The following is a 10,366-nucleotide window of genomic DNA, read 5'->3' as shown; positions in this document are numbered from 1 at the left end:
CCCCCAGCCGCTGGCCTGAGCCGTGGCAGCCGGCTGGGGCTGCCGGCCCCCGCGGGCCGCAGAGAGGCTGCCTCGGGGCCTGCGGTAACGCTGTCGCGGGGGGGGGGGGGGTGGGGGGGGGTGGGGGGGGGGGGGGGTGGGGGGCGGGCGGGTGTGTGTGGCTCAGGAGCCTCTTCCCGCCCCTGCGAGCGGGCCAGAGCAAGAAAAGGCAGCCGGCAGCGGAATCCCCAGCCGTCGCCCCCGACTGCTGCTTTCTCCGCAAGCCTTTTAACTGCCGGGGAGGGCTGGGAGGCAGCGGCAGCTCAGGTGTCTGGCTGATCTTGTGTCGTGACAGTCAGCTCCGGGGCCGGAGCAGCCGAGGGGAAGAGGCCTTTTGGTTTGCTTCCCCGCGAAACCGGGGCCTTTTGTTTTCCCTTTGTCCCTAGGTTCGTCCGGAAGCGTCCGTCGACAAGTCAAGGGGAGCGGAACCGAAGGTCGCTCGAGATGTTACTTCGCCACGCGTGCCTCGTGCTTGCGAGTCGGACTGCTGACTACGGAGGGATCCCTTTTGTAGCCGCCGAGGGCCCGCGAGGCTCCGTGTGCCCGCCGCTTCCGAGTGCTGCGCTGCGGCTCGGGCAACGGCCGGGGAGGAATCGTCGGTCCCTCGTGGTAACGCAGCCGGGCCTGCTAGGCGCTTAGAGCAGCGCGTCCGGCCGGGCAGTATTGTTTTCCGAGGCTGTAAAGGAGCCCGAGGTATAAACCCGCTTGACGTTTCCGTACGGCGGTGCGCTTTGTCGGAGAGCTGGGCCCTACTGACGGAGCTGGCACAGGGTTCCCGCGGGACTCCGGCTTTGCCCGTCTCGTGGAAAGGCTCCAGAGCCTGCTTGGGAAGCCGCTTGACAAGGCACGGCTTTGCCGTGATTTTTACGCCGGAATTCCGACGGTAACGCCAATGCCACGTGTTAGCCTTTCTCCAGCAGCTCCTCAAAGCAGAGTGAGCCTTAAGAATCGGATTGCCTTTTAACGAAATTCGAAACAAAGCGGCGGGGTGAAGCGGCTGGAAGCGTCCTGCCAGTCTGCCGTGGGTATCGCTGCCGTGCGTGTTACCTGCCTGTCTGCCGATCGCTCCTGCCTCTTGTGGTGCCCCGGTAATTCCTCTGGGGAAGGCGTTGGGCTCTGACCGCAGCGCACCCCGACTCCCTCCTGACCCCGGCGAGACGTGATCGGTGTTTGCCTTCCTCCCCTTTCACAGGGCCTCGGCTGTTGCGTGCAGAGAAGCTGTCAGCCTTGTGAGAGAGCACGCCGCCGGCAAGCGCATCGTGGTGCTTCGGTACCGAGCTGAGGCCGCAGGCGTCCGTCTTTTGTTTGCGAAAAGGGATCGCGAGGAAAGGTGCTGGCCTCGGAGGGGGAGAGGTGGCGGGGGAACAGGTAGGAGGCAGCTCTTTCAGCCGGTTTTAGGCTTAACTCCTGGGTGCCTGAGCACGGTTCTGGGCTTCGGGGGGTTGGCTTTCGGCTTTTCGCCTTCAGCGCGTCCTCCGTCACCGCTGTCGGCGCGCGCTGAGCTGCGGCTCAGGGGACTGCGGCGATACAGGCCGTGTGCGTGCCAGCCGTCCTCGAGGCTAGAGCTGTATTCTGCTTGTTACCCTGATGAAAGCGTTTCTTTTTTTCTAGGGGGCGTTCCCACAAGGCAGTGGTGTGGAGCCGAAGGGGACTGCGACGGAACGGTGACGGAGCCGTTTGGACCGAGTCTTGAAGATAGATCGCTCGGGTTTTTGTCCGAGGAAACTTCGTCTCGAGACGGTCCTATCGCTCGCTGGCAACGTGGTAGGAAACTGCTTTGTTGATCTTGACGGCGCAGTGTGTTGGGAGTATTAAGATTCCTCGAGAGATCAGAAGCGAGTAGGTTGTTTCTCTAAGGGAAAGGGGAATAGGCCTGTATCGTTAAAGGAAAGACTCAGAGTGGGTTTTGTTTCTCTCAAGTACAAAGCGCCCCATCTCAAGGGATTGCAAAGTCTGAAACGATGGTTCAAAAGCAGACTTGTGCTGTTTGCAAAGCGTCTGTTGCACTGCTCAAAGACAAAAGACGCTCACCCGAGAAAGTTTTTGGAAACCGATGTCCGATAGGCACGGGGAAAGAGCTGCAGAGGTTTACGTATCGTCTGTCGAATTCTGTTCTCTTTCGTGCCCTTCCATTTTACGATAAAAACTTTCGTGACCCCTTTTCCCGTTCAGGCACTGTTGCTAGTGTTTTTATAAGGGGGGAAAAAAAAGCGTAAGCCTGGTCTCTCGAGTGATTTTTTTTTTTTTTTTTTTTTCTTTTTCGCTAGACTAGTGGAATCGAGAATGTTCGCTGCCAGAACTTCATCCACCGAGATGGGAAGCCAGGCAACTTCCTAACGGGCCGTGGGCAGAGTTCCCCTCTTGATGCCGTGCCTATATAATAAAGTGTGCAGTCCGTTAGCTAGACGGGCTGCAGTACCCAATTTTTTTCGCCAGGCGGCAGCACCGCGCCCCCCCCCCCCGGCGGAGTAAGGGCAGCGCATGCGCAGACGCGGCTTGACGCCGAAGGGGGCGTGGCTTGCGGGCACGTCGCGGGCCGATGACGCAATCCGGCTTCGGCGCATGCGCAGAAGGGGTTTCTGGCAAACTAAGGGCAGCGCATGCGCAGACGCGGCTTGACGCCGAAGGGGGCGGGGCTTCCGGCTTCGTCGCAGCCCGATGACGCAACACGCCTCGGCGCATGCGCAGAAGGGCTTTCTGGCAAACTAAGGGCAGCGCATGCGCAGACGCGGCTTGACGCCGAAGGGGCGGGGCTTCCGGCCTCGGGCGTACGGGCAGATGACGCAATCCCGCTTTGGCGCATGCGCAGAAGCCTTTCTGGCCGACCGAGGGCGGCGCATGCGCAGAAGCGGCTTTGACCCCCCCCCCCCCTCTAGGGGCGGGGCTTCCGGCCTCGTGCGTAGGGGCAGATGGCGCATCCGGCCCGGGAAAGGCGGGTTCACTCCCGGCCCGCGCGGCGCGCTGGAGCGGCCGTGGAGGTACGGAGCCTTCGCCGGGAGCCCGGAAGACTTTCGGGCCGGGACGTGCGGCGGCGCGCTCGGGCTGAAGGGCGGCCGGGGGCCGGCGGGCAGCGGCCCGGCGCTCGGCCGCGGCAGGGAGCGCCTGGTGCCGGCGGCGGGCGGGCTGAGGCAGGCGGGCGGCCCGGCCCGGGACCGGCGGGGCTGCCGCCGGTTCTCGTCTCCCCGGCAGGGACGGTGGTCAGCGGGCTCCTCACGGGGCTGCCCTTTTCTGGGTGGGTGGTTTTTTGTTTGTTTGGGTTTTTTTGTTTGTTTTTTTTTTTTTTTTCTCTCGGAGCCGCGCCGCTACCTCGGCGAGGAGCGGCGGCGGGGCGGCCCCGGTGCTCGCTCGTGGCGGCGGCGCCCGGGAGAGGGGTCGGCCCGCGCCGCCCCGCCGCCCACCCGCCGCCGCCTGCGGGCTGCCCGGGCAGCCGCCGCAGCCCTGCGCGGGGCTTTGTCTTTCCCCCAGCCGCTGGCCTGAGCCGTGGCAGCCGGCTGGGGCTGCCGGCCCCCGCGGGCCGCAGAGAGGCTGCCTCGGGGCCTGCGGTAACGCTGTCGCGGGGGGGGGGGGGGGTGGGGGGGGTGGGTGGGGGGGGGGGGGTGGGGGGCGGGCGGGTGTGTGTGGCTCAGGAGCCTCTTCCCGCCCCTGCGAGCGGGCCAGAGCAAGAAAAGGCAGCCGGCAGCGGAATCCCCAGCCGTCGCCCCCGACTGCTGCTTTCTCCGCAAGCCTTTTAACTGCCGGGGAGGGCTGGGAGGCAGCGGCAGCTCAGGTGTCTGGCTGATCTTGTGTCGTGACAGTCAGCTCCGGGGCCGGAGCAGCCGAGGGGAAGAGGCCTTTTGGTTTGCTTCCCCGCGAAACCGGGGCCTTTTGTTTTCCCTTTGTCCCTAGGTTCGTCCGGAAGCGTCCGTCGACAAGTCAAGGGGAGCGGAACCGAAGGTCGCTCGAGATGTTACTTCGCCACGCGTGCCTCGTGCTTGCGAGTCGGACTGCTGACTACGGAGGGATCCCTTTTGTAGCCGCCGAGGGCCCGCGAGGCTCCGTGTGCCCGCCGCTGCCGAGTGCTGCGCTGCGGCTCGGGCAACGGCCGGGGAGGAATCGTCGGTCCCTCGTGGTAACGCAGCCGGGCCTGCTAGGCGCTTAGAGCAGCGCGTCCGGCCGGGCAGTATTGTTTTCCGAGGCTGTAAAAGCCCGAGGTATAAACCCGCTTGACGTTTCCGTACGGCGGTGCGCTTTGTCGGAGAGCTGGGCCCTACTGACGGAGCTGGCACAGGGTTCCCGCGGGACTCCGGCTTTGCCCGTCTCGTGGAAAGGCTCCAGAGCCTGCTTGGGAAGCCGCTTGACAAGGCACGGCTTTGCCGTGATTTTTACGCCGGAATTCCGACGGGTAACGCCAATGCCACGTGTTAGCCTTTCTCCAGCAGCTCCTCAAAGCAGAGTGAGCCTTAAGAATCGGATTGCCTTTTAACGAAATTCGAAACAAAGCGGCGGGGTGAAGCGGCTGGAAGCGTCCTGCCAGTCTGCCGTGGGTATCGCTGCCGTGCGTGTTACCTGCCTGTCCTGCCGATCGCTCCTGCCTCTTGTGGTGCCCCGGTAATTCCTCTGGGGAAGGCGTTGGGCTCTGACCGCAGCGCACCCCGACTCCCTCCTGACCCCGGCGAGACGTGATCGGTGTTTGCCTTCCTCCCCTTTCACAGGGCCTCGGCTGTTGCGTGCAGAGAAGCTGTCAGCCTTGTGAGAGAGCACGCCGCCGGCAAGCGCATCGTGGTGCTTCGGTACCGAGCTGAGGCCGCAGGCGTCCGTCTTTTGTTTGCGAAAAGGGATCGCGAGGAAAGGTGCTGGCCTCGGAGGGGGAGAGGTGGCGGGGGAACAGGTAGGAGGCAGCTCTTTCAGCCGGTTTTAGGCTTAACTCCTGGGTGCCTGAGCACGGTTCTGGGCTTCGGGGGGGTTGGCTTTCGGCTTTTCGCCTTCAGCGCGTCCTCCGTCACCGCTGTCGGCGCGCGCTGAGCTGCGGCTCAGGGGACTGCGGCGATACAGGCCGTGTGCGTGCCAGCCGTCCTCGAGGCTAGAGCTGTATTCTGCTTGTTACCCTGATGAAAGCGTTTCTTTTTTTCTAGGGGGCGTTCCCACAAGGCAGTGGTGTGGAGCCGAAGGGGACTGCGACGGAACGGTGACGGAGCCGTTTGGACCGAGTCTTGAAGATAGATCGCTCGGGTTTTTGTCCGAGGAAACTTCGTCTCGAGACGGTCCTATCGCTCGCTGGCAACGTGGTAGGAAACTGCTTTGTTGATCTTGACGGCGCAGTGTGTTGGGAGTATTAAGATTCCTCGAGAGATCAGAAGCGAGTAGGTTGTTTCTCTAAGGGAAAGGGGAATAGGCCTGTATCGTTAAAGGAAAGACTCAGAGTGGGTTTTGTTTCTCTCAAGTACAAAGCGCCCCATCTCAAGGGATTGCAAAGTCTGAAACGATGGTTCAAAAGCAGACTTGTGCTGTTTGCAAAGCGTCTGTTGCACTGCTCAAAGACAAAAGACGCTCACCCGAGAAAGTTTTTGGAAACCGATGTCCGATAGGCACGGGGAAAGAGCTGCAGAGGTTTACGTATCGTCTGTCGAATTCTGTTCTCTTTCGTGCCCTTCCATTTTACGATAAAAACTTTCGTGACCCCTTTTCCCGTTCAGGCACTGTTGCTAGTGTTTTTATAAGGGGGGAAAAAAAAGCGTAAGCCTGGTCTCTCGAGTGATTTTTTTTTTTTTTTTTTTTTCTTTTTCGCTAGACTAGTGGAATCGAGAATGTTCGCTGCCAGAACTTCATCCACCGAGATGGGAAGCCAGGCAACTTCCTAACGGGCCGTGGGCAGAGTTCCCCTCTTGATGCCGTGCCTATATAATAAAGTGTGCAGTCCGTTAGCTAGACGGGCTGCAGTACCCAATTTTTTTCGCCAGGCGGCAGCACCGCGCCCCCCCCCCCCGGCGGAGTAAGGGCAGCGCATGCGCAGACGCGGCTTGACGCCGAAGGGGGCGTGGCTTGCGGGCACGTCGCGGGCCGATGACGCAATCCGGCTTCGGCGCATGCGCAGAAGGGGTTTCTGGCAAACTAAGGGCAGCGCATGCGCAGACGCGGCTTGACGCCGAAGGGGGCGGGGCTTCCGGCTTCGTCGCAGCCCGATGACGCAACACGCCTCGGCGCATGCGCAGAAGGGCTTTCTGGCAAACTAAGGGCAGCGCATGCGCAGACGCGGCTTGACGCCGAAGGGGCGGGGCTTCCGGCCTCGGGCGTACGGGCAGATGACGCAATCCCGCTTTGGCGCATGCGCAGAAGCCTTTCTGGCCGACCGAGGGCGGCGCATGCGCAGAAGCGGCTTTGACCCCCCCCCCCCCTCTAGGGGCGGGGCTTCCGGCCTCGTGCGTAGGGGCAGATGGCGCATCCGGCCCGGGAAAGGCGGGTTCACTCCCGGCCCGCGCGGCGCGCTGGAGCGGCCGTGGAGGTACGGAGCCTTCGCCGGGAGCCCGGAAGACTTTCGGGCCGGGACGTGCGGCGGCGCGCTCGGGCTGAAGGGCGGCCGGGGGCCGGCGGGCAGCGGCCCGGTCGGGGGGGGGATGTGGCGGCCCGGCGCTCGGCCGCGGCAGGGAGCGCCTGGTGCCGGCGGCGGGCGGGCTGAGGCAGGCGGGCGGCCCGGCCCGGGACCGGCGGGGCTGCCGCCGGTTCTCGTCTCCCCGGCAGGGACGGTGGTCAGCGGGCTCCTCACGGGGCTGCCCTTTTCTGGGTGGGTGGTTTTTTGTTTGTTTGGGTTTTTTTGTTTGGTTTTTTTTTTTTTTCTCTCGGAGCCGCGCCGCTACCTCGGCGAGGAGCGGCGGCGGGGCGGCCCCGGTGCTCGCTCGTGGCGGCGGCGCCCGGGAGAGGGGTCGGCCCGCGCCGCCCCGCCGCCCACCCGCCGCCGCCTGCGGGCTGCCCGGGCAGCCGCCGCAGCCCTGCGCGGGGCTTTGTCTTTCCCCCAGCCGCTGGCCTGAGCCGTGGCAGCCGGCTGGGGCTGCCGGCCCCCGCGGGCCGCAGAGAGGCTGCCTCGGGGCCTGCGGTAACGCTGTCGCGGGGGGGGGGGGGGGGGTGGGGGGGGGTGGGTGGGGGGGGGGGGGTGGGGGGCGGGCGGGTGTGTGTGGCTCAGGAGCCTCTTCCCGCCCCTGCGAGCGGGCCAGAGCAAGAAAAGGCAGCCGGCAGCGGAATCCCCAGCCGTCGCCCCCGACTGCTGCTTTCTCCGCAAGCCTTTTAACTGCCGGGGAGGGCTGGGAGGCAGCGGCAGCTCAGGTGTCTGGCTGATCTTGTGTCGTGACAGTCAGCTCCGGGGCCGGAGCAGCCGAGGGGAAGAGGCCTTTTGGTTTGCTTCCCCGCGAAACCGGGGCCTTTTGTTTTCCCTTTGTCCCTAGGTTCGTCCGGAAGCGTCCGTCGACAAGTCAAGGGGAGCGGAACCGAAGGTCGCTCGAGATGTTACTTCGCCACGCGTGCCTCGTGCTTGCGAGTCGGACTGCTGACTACGGAGGGATCCCTTTTGTAGCCGCCGAGGGCCCGCGAGGCTCCGTGTGCCCGCCGCTGCCGAGTGCTGCGCTGCGGCTCGGGCAACGGCCGGGGAGGAATCGTCGGTCCCTCGTGGTAACGCAGCCGGGCCTGCTAGGCGCTTAGAGCAGCGCGTCCGGCCGGGCAGTATTGTTTTCCGAGGCTGTAAAGGAGCCCGAGGTATAAACCCGCTTGACGTTTCCGTACGGCGGTGCGCTTTGTCGGAGAGCTGGGCCCTACTGACGGAGCTGGCACAGGGTTCCCGCGGGACTCCGGCTTTGCCCGTCTCGTGGAAAGGCTCCAGAGCCTGCTTGGGAAGCCGCTTGACAAGGCACGGCTTTGCCGTGATTTTTACGCCGGAATTCCGACGGTAACGCCAATGCCACGTGTTAGCCTTTCTCCAGCAGCTCCTCAAAGCAGAGTGAGCCTTAAGAATCGGATTGCCTTTTAACGAAATTCGAAACAAAGCGGCGGGGTGAAGCGGCTGGAAGCGTCCTGCCAGTCTGCCGTGGGTATCGCTGCCGTGCGTGTTACCTGCCTGTCTGCCGATCGCTCCTGCCTCTTGTGGTGCCCCGGTAATTCCTCTGGGGAAGGCGTTGGGCTCTGACCGCAGCGCACCCCGACTCCCTCCTGACCCCGGCGAGACGTGATCGGTGTTTGCCTTCCTCCCCTTTCACAGGGCCTCGGCTGTTGCGTGCAGAGAAGCTGTCAGCCTTGTGAGAGAGCACGCCGCCGGCAAGCGCATCGTGGTGCTTCGGTACCGAGCTGAGGCCGCAGGCGTCCGTCTTTTGTTTGCGAAAAGGGATCGCGAGGAAAGGTGCTGGCCTCGGAGGGGGAGAGGTGGCGGGGGAACAGGTAGGAGGCAGCTCTTTCAGCCGGTTTTAGGCTTAACTCCTGGGTGCCTGAGCACGGTTCTGGGCTTCGGGGGGGTTGGCTTTCGGCTTTTCGCCTTCAGCGCGTCCTCCGTCACCGCTGTCGGCGCGCGCTGAGCTGCGGCTCAGGGGACTGCGGCGATACAGGCCGTGTGCGTGCCAGCCGTCCTCGAGGCTAGAGCTGTATTCTGCTTGTTACCCTGATGAAAGCGTTTCTTTTTTTCTAGGGGGCGTTCCCACAAGGCAGTGGTGTGGAGCCGAAGGGGACTGCGACGGAACGGTGACGGAGCCGTTTGGACCGAGTCTTGAAGATAGATCGCTCGGGTTTTTGTCCGAGGAAACTTCGTCTCGAGACGGTCCTATCGCTCGCTGGCAACGTGGTAGGAAACTGCTTTGTTGATCTTGACGGCGCAGTGTGTTGGGAGTATTAAGATTCCTCGAGAGATCAGAAGCGAGTAGGTTGTTTCTCTAAGGGAAAGGGGAATAGGCCTGTATCGTTAAAGGAAAGACTCAGAGTGGGTTTTGTTTCTCTCAAGTACAAAGCGCCCCATCTCAAGGGATTGCAAAGTCTGAAACGATGGTTCAAAAGCAGACTTGTGCTGTTTGCAAAGCGTCTGTTGCACTGCTCAAAGACAAAAGACGCTCACCCGAGAAAGTTTTTGGAAACCGATGTCCGATAGGCACGGGGAAAGAGCTGCAGAGGTTTACGTATCGTCTGTCGAATTCTGTTCTCTTTCGTGCCCTTCCATTTTACGATAAAAACTTTCGTGACCCCTTTTCCCGTTCAGGCACTGTTGCTAGTGTTTTTATAAGGGGGGAAAAAAAAGCGTAAGCCTGGTCTCTCGAGTGATTTTTTTTTTTTTTTTTTTTCTTTTTCGCTAGACTAGTGGAATCGAGAATGTTCGCTGCCAGAACTTCATCCACCGAGATGGGAAGCCAGGCAACTTCCTAACGGGCCGTGGGCAGAGTTCCCCTCTTGATGCCGTGCCTATATAATAAAGTGTGCAGTCCGTTAGCTAGACGGGCTGCAGTACCCAATTTTTTTCGCCAGGCGGCAGCACCGCGCCCCCCCCCCCCGGCGGAGTAAGGGCAGCGCATGCGCAGACGCGGCTTGACGCCGAAGGGGGCGTGGCTTGCGGGCACGTCGCGGGCCGATGACGCAATCCGGCTTCGGCGCATGCGCAGAAGGGGTTTCTGGCAAACTAAGGGCAGCGCATGCGCAGACGCGGCTTGACGCCGAAGGGGCGGGGCTTCCGGCCTCGGGCGTACGGGCAGATGACGCAATCCCGCTTTGGCGCATGCGCAGAAGCCTTTCTGGCCGACCGAGGGCGGCGCATGCGCAGAAGCGGCTTTGACCCCCCCCCCTAGGGGCGGGGCTTCCGGCCTCGTGCGTAGGGGCAGATGGCGCATCCGGCCCGGGAAAGGCGGGTTCACTCCCGGCCCGCGCGGCGCGCTGGAGCGGCCGTGGAGGTACGGAGCCTTCGCCGGGAGCCCGGAAGACTTTCGGGCCGGGACGTGCGGCGGCGCGCTCGGGCTGAAGGGCGGCCGGGGGCCGGCGGGCAGCGGCCCGGTCGGGGGGGGGATGTGGCGGCCCGGCGCTCGGCCGCGGCAGGGAGCGCCTGGTGCCGGCGGCGGGCGGGCTGAGGCAGGCGGGCGGCCCGGCCCGGGACCGGCGGGGCTGCCGCCGGTTCTCGTCTCCCCGGCAGGGACGGTGGTCAGCGGGCTCCTCACGGGGCTGCCCTTTTCTGGGTGGGTGGTTTTTTGTTTGTTTGTTTGGTTTTTTTTTTTTTTTTTTTTTTTTTTTTTTTTTTTTCTCTCGGAGCCGCGCCGCTACCTCGGCGAGGAGCGGCGGCAGGCAGGGCGGCCCCGGTGCTCGCTCGTGGCGGCGGCGCCCGGGAGAGGGGTCGGCCCGCGCC

The 10,366-nt window shown here is 63.5% G+C and overlaps 3 long non-coding RNA genes across 3 annotated transcripts; all 3 read left to right on the top strand.

Moving 5' to 3' along the window:
• Positions 1-438: 438 nt before the first annotated feature.
• Positions 439-2,677, top strand: LOC129737032 (uncharacterized). Its single transcript, XR_008734374.1, has 4 exons — positions 439-1,127; positions 1,232-1,407; positions 1,651-1,803; positions 2,307-2,677. It is a non-coding gene; the product is annotated as an uncharacterized LOC129737032 (long non-coding RNA).
• A 1,748-nt stretch (positions 2,678-4,425) lies between these two features.
• LOC129737031 (uncharacterized) lies at positions 4,426-6,177 on the top strand. Its single transcript, XR_008734373.1, has 4 exons — positions 4,426-4,626; positions 4,731-4,906; positions 5,151-5,303; positions 5,807-6,177. It is a non-coding gene; the product is annotated as an uncharacterized LOC129737031 (long non-coding RNA).
• Positions 6,178-7,461: 1,284 nt separating this feature from the next.
• LOC129737030 (uncharacterized) lies at positions 7,462-9,717 on the top strand. The gene is made up of 4 exons (XR_008734372.1): positions 7,462-8,153; positions 8,258-8,433; positions 8,678-8,830; positions 9,333-9,717. It is a non-coding gene; the product is annotated as an uncharacterized LOC129737030 (long non-coding RNA).
• The last annotated feature ends 649 nt before the right edge of the window (positions 9,718-10,366 follow it).

This window comes from Falco cherrug, chromosome 11 (genome assembly GCF_023634085.1).
Source record: "Falco cherrug isolate bFalChe1 chromosome 11, bFalChe1.pri, whole genome shotgun sequence".
Classification (NCBI taxonomy): Eukaryota; Metazoa; Chordata; class Aves; order Falconiformes; family Falconidae; genus Falco; species Falco cherrug.
This window is presented reverse-complemented; position numbering and strand designations above follow the sequence as displayed.